Source organism: Vicia villosa, unplaced genomic scaffold (genome assembly GCF_029867415.1).
Source record: "Vicia villosa cultivar HV-30 ecotype Madison, WI unplaced genomic scaffold, Vvil1.0 ctg.001304F_1_1, whole genome shotgun sequence".
Classification (NCBI taxonomy): domain Eukaryota; kingdom Viridiplantae; phylum Streptophyta; class Magnoliopsida; order Fabales; family Fabaceae; genus Vicia; species Vicia villosa.
The window spans coordinates 552,891-565,736 of record NW_026705567.1 but is presented as its reverse complement, the minus strand read 5'-3'; the positions used below and the strand labels follow the sequence as shown (position 1 = coordinate 565,736).

General features: G+C 33.9%; 1 long non-coding RNA gene across 1 annotated transcript; it reads right to left on the bottom strand.

The window, feature by feature from the left end:
• Positions 1 to 1,971: 1,971 nt before the first annotated feature.
• On the bottom strand, positions 1,972 to 2,455 carry LOC131634466 (uncharacterized). Its single transcript, XR_009293547.1, has 2 exons — positions 2,354 to 2,455; positions 1,972 to 2,250 (listed from the first exon to the last, which is right to left on the bottom strand). It is a non-coding gene; the product is annotated as an uncharacterized LOC131634466 (long non-coding RNA).
• Between the last annotated feature and the right edge of the window lie 10,391 nt (positions 2,456 to 12,846).

The window sequence follows — 12,846 nt, the reverse complement described above, 5'->3', positions numbered from 1 at the left end:
TTCTAAGTCTTCTAGAGTCTACCGATCTCACTGATCACTCTAGGAACCTTTTACAAATCATTGTAAAATAAATGTTTACAAGAGTATTCAAATGCTTCTTAGAAAGCTATAATCACAACTGTGATATTTCTCTTAAGTTCTAAGCTTAAATCTCACTAAGATATTACAAAGATGTGAGAATGAAGATGAAGTTCGTAAGAATGATTTCAGCAGCGTTTCAGTATTTTGCAAGAGTGGTTCGTTGTGTGCTTCTGATCAGAACTTCATATTTATAGGCGTTTTGAGAAGATGACCTTTGGGAGCATTTAATGCGTTGCGTGTTCCATACAGCTCTGCATTTAATGTTTCACTCATTTGTCAACTACCTCGAGCCTTGCTTTTGCTGCTTCTACTGACTTTGCCTTTTGTAGCTTCTAACGTTCCTTTTGTCAGTCAGCGTAGCCTGTCATCTTGTACTTGCTTCTGATCTAATGTTTGTAGATACAACGTTTGAATAATCAGAGTTAAACAGCTTGGTGCAGAGCATCTTCTTGTCTTCTGACTTTGAAGTGCTTGAGCGTGATACCATAAGAACTTCAGTGCTTCTGCTTCAGATCTCATGTTCTTCTGATGCTTCATAGACCATGTTCTGATTCTGCTAGACCATCTTCTGATGTCTTGCGAGAGCATGTTCTGATGTTGCATTCTTGAACCTTCTGAGTCTGTGCTTCTAGCGTTGAATTGTGCGTACTCCTTATATAATTCTTGAAATGGAAAATGTAAAGGATTAGAGTACCACATTGTCTTATACAAAATTCATATACATTGTTATCATCAAAACAAGAATATTGATTAGAACAAATCTTGTTCTAACATTACACAATTATAAAAATTTAATAAATAATTATATATATATAAAAACATGAATAAATTGTGTACTTTTAATATTCTTACTAAGTTTTTATATAATATTTTATCATCTTTTTTATTATTATAAAGAAAAATTTATCATCAAATAAATAAAGATCTATCTAATTTAAATTATTTTTAATAAATTCGTATTAGATAAATTTTAAAATTAATATTTAGATAAAAAATTAATAAATTTATTAAAATAATATTAATTTTTATTAAAATATTTTATAATTAATTTGCATCGGGCATCCAAATATATTGGACCGACCTTGAATATTTAACAGAGTTGAAGTATTAAACTTCAATAGCAAACTGGTCTAACGATGAACTTTGATGTCTATTAAATAAGAAAAATTGGGTTCGTCTCTTTTGCAAAAATATAATGATGAAAACACCAATTAATTCTTATTTTTATAGAATGAATTTTAAAAATAATTATTATTATTAATAAATTTAACACTACAATCATTTTTTTTATTTTCCTTTGATTTTGCAACATAGTCTTGATTTTAAAAATAGGGGAAAACTTTTACTTAAAGATATTATTATAAGCAAAATTAAGAATCAAATTATATTTATAAATAAATATATATAATTCAATTTTTGTAAACTAAATCTGACTAATCTCACCGTCCACTAGCGAGGGTTCATTTTAAAGTCAGAACAAAAATATTAAAAATATACATAGAAACACATATCAATTCAAATTTTATTCTATCGTAGTACGATGGTTCAAAATAATCAAATTATATTTTTGCCAAAATATAATGATGAAAACACCAATTAATTTTTATTTTTATAGAATGAATTTCTAAAAATAATAATAATTATTAACAAATTTAACACTACAATCATTTTTTTTTATATTCCTTTGATTTTGCAACATAGTCTTGATTTTAAAAATAGGGGAAAACTTTTACTTAAGGATATTATTATAAGCAAATTAAGAATCAAATTATATTTATAAAGAAATATATATAATTTAATTTTTGTAAACCAAATCTGACAAATTCCACCGTTAATTAGCGATGGCAATTTTCAAAGTCAGAATAAAAATATTGAAAACATACCTAAAAAAACACATAACAATTCAAATTTTATTCTACCGTAGTACGATGGTTCAAAACAAAACACAGAAAAACTACTTCCATTAACTTACATAGATGAAGTTTCAGAAGTAGTTCTATTTTTATTTTTTACAACAACAACTCAAATCTTGAGGACTAAAACCTTCACATGTACCACCATTCTTAAAGCCTTTGTCAATGCAAGATTTATTGCATGTTGCTGGATTAGTGCATTTCTCTGAGCAGGTTAATCCTGGAGGACCCACAGGACCCAAACATGTTGCAAAACCTACAACAAAAATAAAATTAAAAAATGCAATATAAATTATTGAATCAAACTCATGCCAATTCTCATGATAAATTAATATATACAACTAGTTTATATTAATTACCTGAAAGCAAAACCAAAGCAAAACACAAAATCCAGAAAAAACTAGTTTGATTGACATAAGAAGCCATTGCCAAAGAAATAAATATAACTAGTTTATTTTAATTATTGAAAGATGGAAGACTAACTTGATTATTAATACTATATATAGGGAACGTAAAATATTTTAAGAAAAAATAAAAAGAGAAAAGAAATATGTATTCTTATGGTAAATATATTTTACTTTGATTATTCATCATTATTTTTAGTTATTTCTAAACTGTGGGTTTTGAGGACAAAATACTGAATTCAACCTTTTGCAAAATTCAATCTTTGAATTTATTTTTAAAACGGGATAGTTTTACATGAATGGAAACATTAATTTATTAATTAATATAATTAAAAAATTGCAATAATTTTATGATATTAATATTGGATTTACTATAATAATTTATACGATTTTTACTGAGATTATGATAGATTTCTTGTTTTGCAAAAGAAGAAACAATAAACTAACTTTGAACTTTTTCCGAAAACTACACTACCACAACATTATCCCTTAAATATTGTGTGTTTTTTAAATATAATAGACCATGAACCACTTTTCGAAAGACAGCATAAACTAATAAAAATAGAAATATTTCTTTTAACACGCTCCCTACCGGGAGCAGTCCAGAAACCATTTCTTTTGGGCTTAAAAATTGATTTATTAACATTACTCCGGGCCCATGAAAACCTTATTCAAACTCATATACATACTCACATACCTGCTGCTGTGAAATTCTAAAAATATTCCTATATTTTGGATGTACATATACGAAATCACCTTATTTTTTTGAAAAAAGTATGCATATCTGAATTTCTGTTTTGGTGAATTCAGATATGCATATCAGAATTAATCAAAATTCCAAATTTTTTGGGATGCCTTCGGATATGCATATTCGAAGGGTATTTTGGGATTTCCAGGGGTGTTTTTCACCCTATATGAGTGCACGGAGAAATTCTCATCCGAAAAATTTACCCCATATCCTTACAATTAAACCCATAACCTAACATTTAACTTTTTTTAACCAAAATGTCGTTCATATAAATAGGTTATTTTCATAATTTTTTACTTTGCGTTCACTCTCTAAGCTCAAAATTTTGCATACACTCTGGAACTCTTGCCACAACTCCCCGATTCACTTTTTTCAAATTGGACCTCATGAAGTAAGTGTTCCAGTTTTTTTAATTTCGGAAAAACACATTGGAACTCCTGATCCAATACTTCTGATTTACAACACCACACCAAAAAACATTTGCAAAGGGGTTTGCTTTTTATGAAACACTCACCGGAAGTCTTCAGCAATGTGTTATGATGAATTGCAAATTTTATACACCGGAAGTCTTATACCAAAGTGTTTCGGTTTGTAGTATTTTTAAATATTCTTTTTGTTTGATTTTGGCAGTGGCGCGAACACGAGGTATAAGACAAGGCGCTCCATTGATGTTGCCATGAGAGAAAGAGGATATTGGTGCGTCTGCATCTGCACCACAGCCAGTTGGCTTTCTCAAGGGGTTGTACGATACGTCTCTTCTGGTAAAGTATGAGCATCATATTGCTCGACATTTATAGTTCGGTGATGTAAGTAAATGACATTTACCTTATATTGAATAATTTTTTAATTTTTAGTTTTGTTTTATAATATGTGTACTTTTATTTGTTTTCAGGAGAGAGGTCCGAAGAAAGAGTCAAAAGCTGTCGGACATGGGTTGAAGCTTACACATAGGGTTCCTCTTATTCTCTCACCAGATATGGAGGCTTGGATGTCTAGGTCTAGTCTATCTTCACTTTAGCCCTTCGTGGGAAAGAGTTGTTTGGAAAGGATGTGCATGATCTATGCCTTGTTCCAAATGTGAAAGTACCTGTCAAATTCGAGATCCCTGAATTAAAAAAAGTACAAAGGAAGTTCTTGTCCTCAGGCTCATCTAGTTATGTACGTGAGAAAGATGTCAACTCATACTGACGATTGATAACACGAATTTATATAGCATATTTGATTCGATTCTCATAAATAATGTTAGTATTTTTGTTTAATTAAATTAATTTATTTTAGTATTATGCTGGTATTTCTATTGTTTCAGGTATTTTGTTCATGCAAGAAGTACTTGGCAAAAGAAGAAGAAATGGAGAAATAATTGATTTAAAAAGCAAAAGAATTCAAGGGGAGGTGAAATAGCAAGTGGAGGTGCAAGAGTGAAAGAGAGAAAATAGAATGATACGAAGCCCAATTCCCCTCCTTAGAAGTGGAGGCGCCCGCCTCCAAATTGGCAAAGGGCTTGAGGCGCCCGCCCCCAGCCAAAGTGGGCCAGCCCACTACTTCTCAAGACGCCTCCAAATGCTTATCCACGTCATCTATCTAAGACGACCGTCTCCAAAAGCATGTGGGACCCGCCACTTAACCATTTTCTCCACTATTTTCGTGGACAATTCCATGTATTCATTCGTGTCCTATATTTTCTCAAATTTTCAACCATGATCTCCACTATCTCCACTACCTCTCACATGATAACTTCCAACAATTCCCACTATATAAAGAGGAGAGTATTCATGTAAAAGGGGTTGGACCATCTTTTGTCCCAGCCACCAACTTTCGATTCCGGCATTATTTTTCTAGCATTGAAGCTTATTTCCATTTATTATTTTTCTTCTCTTTTTCATAGACTAGGCATATATTTATTTTCTCACAATAGTTTCTACACCAGAAACTATTGTGTAATTTTTACTGGATCTAACCTTACGTTAGATCATAGTATTTTAATTCCTTGTTTTCATTATTTGATCGAAGAATTTTAAGAACAGATCCATCCGGCTTGTGGTGGCGTGTTCTCTATTTCAAGTTCAAGAATTAATTCAAGTTATATTTTTCATGTTTTTATTTCTATCATTTATTTAATTTATAGTTTTATGTTTCTTGCTTATAAATCAGTGAATATGCCTAAATATATGAATTATTATTGTTTATGCATGTTTAATTTAATAAGTATGTCTGGCTAAATTAATATAGCCGAAGGGATCCGAAATAAACTGGCCTAAATATTGTTTTATTGAAAATTACCTTTTTCTGGTTTTAGTGTCTAAATGAACTTATTAAAAGTTTATAAAATCAACAGAGCGGAAGTTTGCGATTTTAAAACTGGACTAAGGTTAGAAATCAACAGAGCGAGAGTTTGAGATATTTAACCAGATAGTGGACACTGGACATTAGTTTTAAGGACAGCGAGGGAGTATTAAAACTAATTAGATATTTATTTATTTTCAAAAAGTGTTTTTAAACTCGACGGGACAACGAGAGCGTACGTTAGGGAATATTAGCATAATCTAAGTCAATAGAGCGAGAGTTTGAGACAAGGGTTTTTAAGTAAATAATATTTACATGAAAAAGGCATTTTATTAATTCTGTTGTTTTCAAAAAGCGTTTCTAAATCTGATGGGACAGTGAGAGCGTACATTATGAGTTAGGATCGTAGTCTAAGTCCATAGAGCGAGAGTTTGAGAGGAGGACTTTTAAACGAACATATTTAATAAAGATTTTTGATTTGATAAAGAAACTGGCCAATGGAACTTCGTATCACCTAAGTTAGACGAGTTACATACCGATATCCGCGCATCAATATATTATCTAGATCTAAGTCTTATTTCCCCCTAAAACATAATTCAAATATCACTATCCTTAGCTTTACATAGTAACCTTAGATAACGGTAGATCGATTCATAGTTCCAGTGGATTCGATATCTTTTAAAACTACACGACACGACTGTGCACTTGCAGTCTCCCGATTAATAGACACATAAAGTCACGATTAAGTTTTTGGCGCCGTTGCCAGGGACTATTTAAGTCGATATCATAACTCTTTTAGTTACGCAGTAGAGACTAAGGCACTTTTTCATTAACTACTATATATTACCCAAAAATCACCTGGATCCCATAAATTCGACCTCGAAATACTACTGGAGAATTTCAATGCATCGCTACAAGATTCTCACCCAAATTACCTCTTCAACTACCAATCCCAACATTTTGAGGAGTCGCAAGAATTTTATAATTCCAACCAAACCTATCCTCAACCGAATTTCCTGTACAATCACCACAACCAATATTTTGAGGAGACACCAGAATCCCATACATTCGATCTCGAAATAATAATGGACAATTTTAATGAAACATCTATGATGACAAAGCACTTTTTGGAAACACAAAATGTGACACTAACCTACTTTGAGGAACCACAAGAATCCCATAATTTCAACTTCAGAGCATCAATGGAGGATTCCAAAGAGGTGCTAACTCACTCTAGGTTAGAATCTATGATGGAGCACCTTGTAGAGGCACAAACTGTCCAAAATGAAGAGTTCAGCAAACAAAGTATCCATTTTAATGAAACCCTCAGGCAGATGACTACTATGGTCGAGTCTCTAGCGACTCACAACATGGCATTAGAAACTCAAATCTCCCTGTTGTACCCCAAATTTTGACCACTGAGATCCCACCATAGCTTAAACATTAGGATCATCATTGTCATCATAATCATCATGCATTTATCATTTACAAGTCTCTTTATAATATACTCAAAACGTCCAAGTCTCTTTATAATTTACAACATGAGTTCCTAATGAGATTCCAATGTATTGTCATATCAAAATGGATGAATATAATCCTTTAAAGAAAGAATAGACTTCTCGACCCATGAAAACACCTGATCATTAATCCACGAGATAAGTCCAACAACCCAACTGATCATTAATTATTTAAGGAAACGAGCTCCAAGCCAAGAATTTCATTTGGTTGCTCATATAAATGAACCATGAAGTCCATATAGCTAAATATCACATACCACCTGCTTCTTTATTTATGACACATAGACGAATAAATAAACCTCATTATGATATTCCTCTGAGCTCTTTATCATTATACGGGATAGGGAAATAAACCCTGATCCATATTCCAGGAGAACTTCAATTGAAGCAAACTTACAAAAGATAATGAAACCCTAATTTGTCCCAAAACCTTTGATCCCATGCCAAGTTACTGATTAATGAATGAATGATGTGCTAGATGACCTAATGGGGAGATGCATATGAAATGGGAAAACATAAGCTAGTTAGTAGTAAAATTAGATGGGCAAATTTTGGGGTGCAACAAGGGGGTAGAGTTCTTAGTTGTTATAGGAGCTCTCTTACACCTCACACTGTTGAAGATTTAATCTGTGCACAAAATTGGTTAAGATCTTCACCTTTGTCAGTTGATATTAAGGAGCATTTGGAAGATTTAGAGAAGATCGAAGAAGGTATATATGTATATAATTGATTCTATTTTATTCAAATTTAATTGTTTGTTATGTCTAACTTTTGTTATATTGGATACATTCTTAGAATTAGCTCTGATTCCACAATTGAATGAGAGGCTTTCTGATATTGACTCTGATTAGTAGATGTGCTACAAAAGAAAATAAAATGGTATGTTTGATTTTTTTCAATTTTTCAAATCTTTTTATTCTTAAGTTAATTAATCTGACACAATTTTCTCAATTATGATATATAGAGGGAGTCATGGAGATGGAGACAATGTTACTTTGGTGTAATCTGACACAATTTGCACAATGTAATTTCTTTTGGTATTATGATGAAGACAATTTTATAGTTAATACTTATTTTGGTAGTAATTGATACTATAATCATTACATTACAGTGTAATGTAATTTCTTTTGGTATTGTGATGAAGATAATGTTATATTTAAAACTTATTTTGGTAGTAATTGGTATGGAGAACGGAATATCATATATGTAATTTCTTTTGTATGGAAAGCTTGGTACTGTAATATAATTTCTTTTGATGCAATTTCCTTTTTATGAAAAACTGATTCTTTTGATGATTGCATCAATGTTATGAGAAGGAAATTGCTAATTGCATCAATATAATTTCAGTACAGTTTTCTTTTTATATGATATATTATTTTGACATTAAAATACTTTCCTTTTTTTCTTTTATTTCAGTACAGTTTTATTTTATGGTGTAAACAGCAACCCACCGAACCGATCCTAGCCGCATTGGTTTGGTTTGGTTTGGTTTGGTTTGGATGATTTTTTAAAAACCAATCGAACTTAACCAAACCACATGCATTTTTATCTCGCGGTTAGGATGACTTTAATGCTCAAAACCGAACCAAACCGCATCGCAAACACCCCTAGCTAGGTGTGATACCTCTGGCTTCTGTATGAATCTACTTATCATACCTACACTGTATGCTAAGTCAGGCCTTGTATGACAAAGGTATCTTAATGATCCAATAAGTCTTCTGTATTGGGTTGGGTTGACGTCATCTTCATCTGGGTTCTTCGACAGTTCCAATCTTGTTTTAGCCGGTGTCGAAGTCGAATTGCATTCTTCCATCTCAAATCTCTTGAGAATTTCATTTGCATATCTTCGCTGATGCATCATTAAGCCTCTACTACTCTTGTAGAACTCAATTCCAAGGAAATATGAAATGTCACCCAGATTAGACATTTCGAATTCCTTGCTAAGATTACCTTTGAAGTTTTCGATCTCACTTTTGTAGCTACCTGTTATCAAAAAAACATCGACATAGAGGCATAGTATAAGAAATTCACTATTGCTTCTTCTTACATATCCCATGTTCAGTTGTGCACTTCACAAATTCCTTCTCCCTTAGGAAACCGTCGATCTTCTTATTTTAAGCTCTTGGAGCTTGTTTAAGTCCATATAAGGCTTTATGCAGCCTGTACACCTTTCTTTCTTCGCAATGTTTCACAAACCCAATTTGTTGTGCAACATAGACTTCTTCGTGTAAGGGTCCATTCAGGAATACACACTTCACGTCCATCTGACATATGTGCCAACTGTTCATTTCTGCTAGACCAACAACCAACCTGATTGTTTCGATTATAGCAACAGGTGCAAATAATTCATCAAAGTCAATTCCTTATTTCTGAGGAAATCCTTTTGCCACAAGCCTTGCCTTGTGTCGAGTCACTTCTCCTTTCGGATTACACTTCAACTTGTATACCACTTCACATCAATTGCCTTCTTGCCTTAAGGCAATTCGACAAGTGACCAAGTGCTATTGTCAACGATGGACTTCAATTCCTCATTCATAGCTTTCACCCACTTTGAATCCTTCAATGCCTCAGCTCCATTGACAGGTTCGACATCTGCATAAAAAGCGTAATGTACCAGCTCACCTTGCAGGCATGTGTCTAGTTCTCTGAGCTATGCTTGTACTTGGTAGATCTTTAACCTCCTCTTGTCGAACTTCTCTTTCGACTTGAGTTTCTGGTTCTTCGAGTAAGATTCCCACTGAATCTTTCTTGATGTTTTCAGTCCAATCCCATTCTTTAAGGTCATCTATGATCACGTCCCTGCTGATCACAACTTTCTTATTCGCTGGGTCGAACGACTTGTAACCTCCAGTCGAATGATAACCTATTACGATCATCTGACTCGACTTGTCATCAAGTTTTCATCTCAATTGATCTGGCACATGTCTATGTGCTATAGATCCAAATACTTTCATATGACTCAAGCTACGATTCACCCCAGACCAACATTCTTCTAGAGTAATTCCTTCTAGCTTCTTCATCGGACATCTATTCAGAATATATGTTGCGGTCGACACAGCTTCACCCCAAAATTCTTTAGGTAAATTCTTGCCTTTCAACATACTTCTCATTATTCATGATGGTTCGATTCTTCCTTTCTGCAGTTCGATTCTGCTGTAGAGTGTAGGGTGGCACCACCTCATGCATAATCCCTTCTTTCTCACATAATATGTCGAAGTCTTTCGACACATATTCTCCACCCCCATCAATTCTTAGAACCTTGAGCTTTCGCCCACTTTGTCTTTCGACCATTGATTTAAACTTGACAAATACCTCTATCACTTCACTTTTCTTCTTGATCAGGTAAGTCCACAGTTTTCGACTGAAATCATCTATGAATGTAACAAAGTATTTGTTACCTCCATTTGAATCCACCTGGATAGGACCACATACATCAGAGTATATGATTTCGAGAATAGCCTTCAACTTACTTCCTGCATCCTTGCTAAAGCTATTCTTGTGCTGCTTCACCTGCACACATTCCTCACATACCACGTTTGGAATGTCGATTTTTGGCAATCCTGAAACCATATTCTTTCTTTTCAAGTCTCTGATGTCTTTGAAGTTGAGATGACCTAGTCGATAGTGCCACATCCATTCATCTCTGCTAGCTGCAGTCGAAAGGCACTTATGCTCCATCACATCGAGTTCGAACTTGAAGGTTCTATTTTGAGACATAGGAGCCTTCAAGATTAACCTTCCACTTGCGTCGACGACTCTCACCATCTTGTATTCGATCGACACTTTATAGTTTTTTTCGACCAACTTCCCAATGTTGAGCAAGTTGCTCTTCATGCCTGGTATGTACAACACATTGGAAATTACTGACCTTTTTCCATCTTTCCTCATAATTAGAACGTCTCCAATACCTTCAGCTGCTAGAGTATTGTCATTTGTGAATTTCACCATGTTCTTCATTAAGGGCTTTATGTTGACAAACCAATCTTTCCTTCCAGACATGTGTGATGAGCATCCTGAATCCAAGTACCATTGGTCCTTGAATTCATCTTCATCTTTTGTTGTGACCATCAACATCATCTCTTCTTCTTCTTCTTCTTCTTCTTCTTCTTGTTTTGCAAAATTTGCATCACTTTCTTGATCCTTATTCTTTTTTGAACACTTTGTAGAATAGTGACCATACTTCTGACAATTGAAACACTGAATGTGACTCTTGCCAGGCTTTCGACCACCGCCTCTTCCTCTACATGCAGCACCACCTCTTTGATTTCTTTCGTATGAGGGTTTTCTCTAATTTGACCAGCTTCCTTCTTGCTGACTTTGACCAGTCGAATTGTTGTAGCCACCTCTACCTTTATTTCCATTCCAACTTCCTTTGCCTTTCTTTTCGTTTTTCGACTGATCCTGCAAAGCCACATCACTCTTCGACTTCCCTACAGCTCTTTCAACCATTCGTTGTTCATGAGATTCAAGTATCCCTTGTAGCTCTTCTTTTGTCAATTTTGACAAATCCTTCGACTCTTCTATGGCCACCACCACGTGATCGAACTTAGGGGCCAGAGACCTCAGGATCTTCGAAACAACAGCTTTTGTTGTTAACACGTCTCCACATATCTTGATTTGATTCACTAGTTTCGTAACTCTAGTGAAGAAATCAGTTATGCTTTCTCTATCTTCCATCTGGAGTAATTCATACATTCTTTTGTGAGTTTGTAACCTTACCTCTTTCACCTTCTCTACGCCTCCAAAAGACTTTTCAAGAATCTCCCAAGCTTCTTTTGTAAATTAAGAATCATTAACCTTTTTAAAGTTGTTTGGACTCAGACATTGATGAATTATAAAGAGTGCTTTATAAATCTTCTTCTCCAATTCTTCGTGTTCTTCTATTTCTTCTTCTGAAGCGTCTTCTTCAAGCTCTCCTACTCCATCCTTAACAAGATCCCAAAGACCTTGACACCTGAATAGAACTTTCATCTGTTTGCACCAATTCTCATAGTTATCTTGGTAGACTTGATGGATAATTTCCATTCCCATAATTCACCACCATCATGATTTTTTTCTTCTTCCCTTAATCGATAAACCGGAGCTCTTGATACCATTTGTTGGGGGAGTTTTTCACTAGGGAGCATTGATACGTAGTGTAAGACTAGGTACCTTTGTGAGAGACACACCACTTATTCACCCAAAACCTTAAGGTGATAGGTGACTGGGTTCTCCCACTTATAAATGCTTAAGTCACCACATTCCTATCCAATGGACTATTTTCCCACTTACTCACACTTTCATTATTATTCTAACACTCCCCCTCAAGTGTGAGTCCACAATGCTCACCTTGCAACGAGACACCACCTCCTAGGCATTTCGATACAATTAACTCGGTCTCTTTCTCGAACCAAGACTCTGATACCAGATGTTGGAAATCCACCAATATAGATGATGAATTTCTACCAATCTTGATGAACAAGATTGTTATCACTCACACAATAACGATGAAAATAAGAAAGAAAATTTAAAGAAGAAAAGAGATTAGGGTTTCTGCAGAGTAACTCTCTGCATACAAATTATGGAAAACTTTATTATTCACTTGCAACTACAAATTTTATGAATACAACCTTTTTGACCTGATTACAAAATAATGAGGGTTACTCTCTAGTTATAGATTTAGGTTAGCTTGCTTTCTACGCCAAAGCCCAAAACTATTAAAGCGCAAAATACATATTTTAGAACTAAATCAAATCTAATCTATTTTAAATCTAAATTAAATTTATCTAGATCTAAAACAAATCTGTGTGTAAAAAACTGTATCCACACTTCTAAACAAAACAAATCTTTTTACACCAGGAATTATAATTTAACACATCTGAATAGACAAAAGCATGATTTTAAACTGAGTGACTACAAAA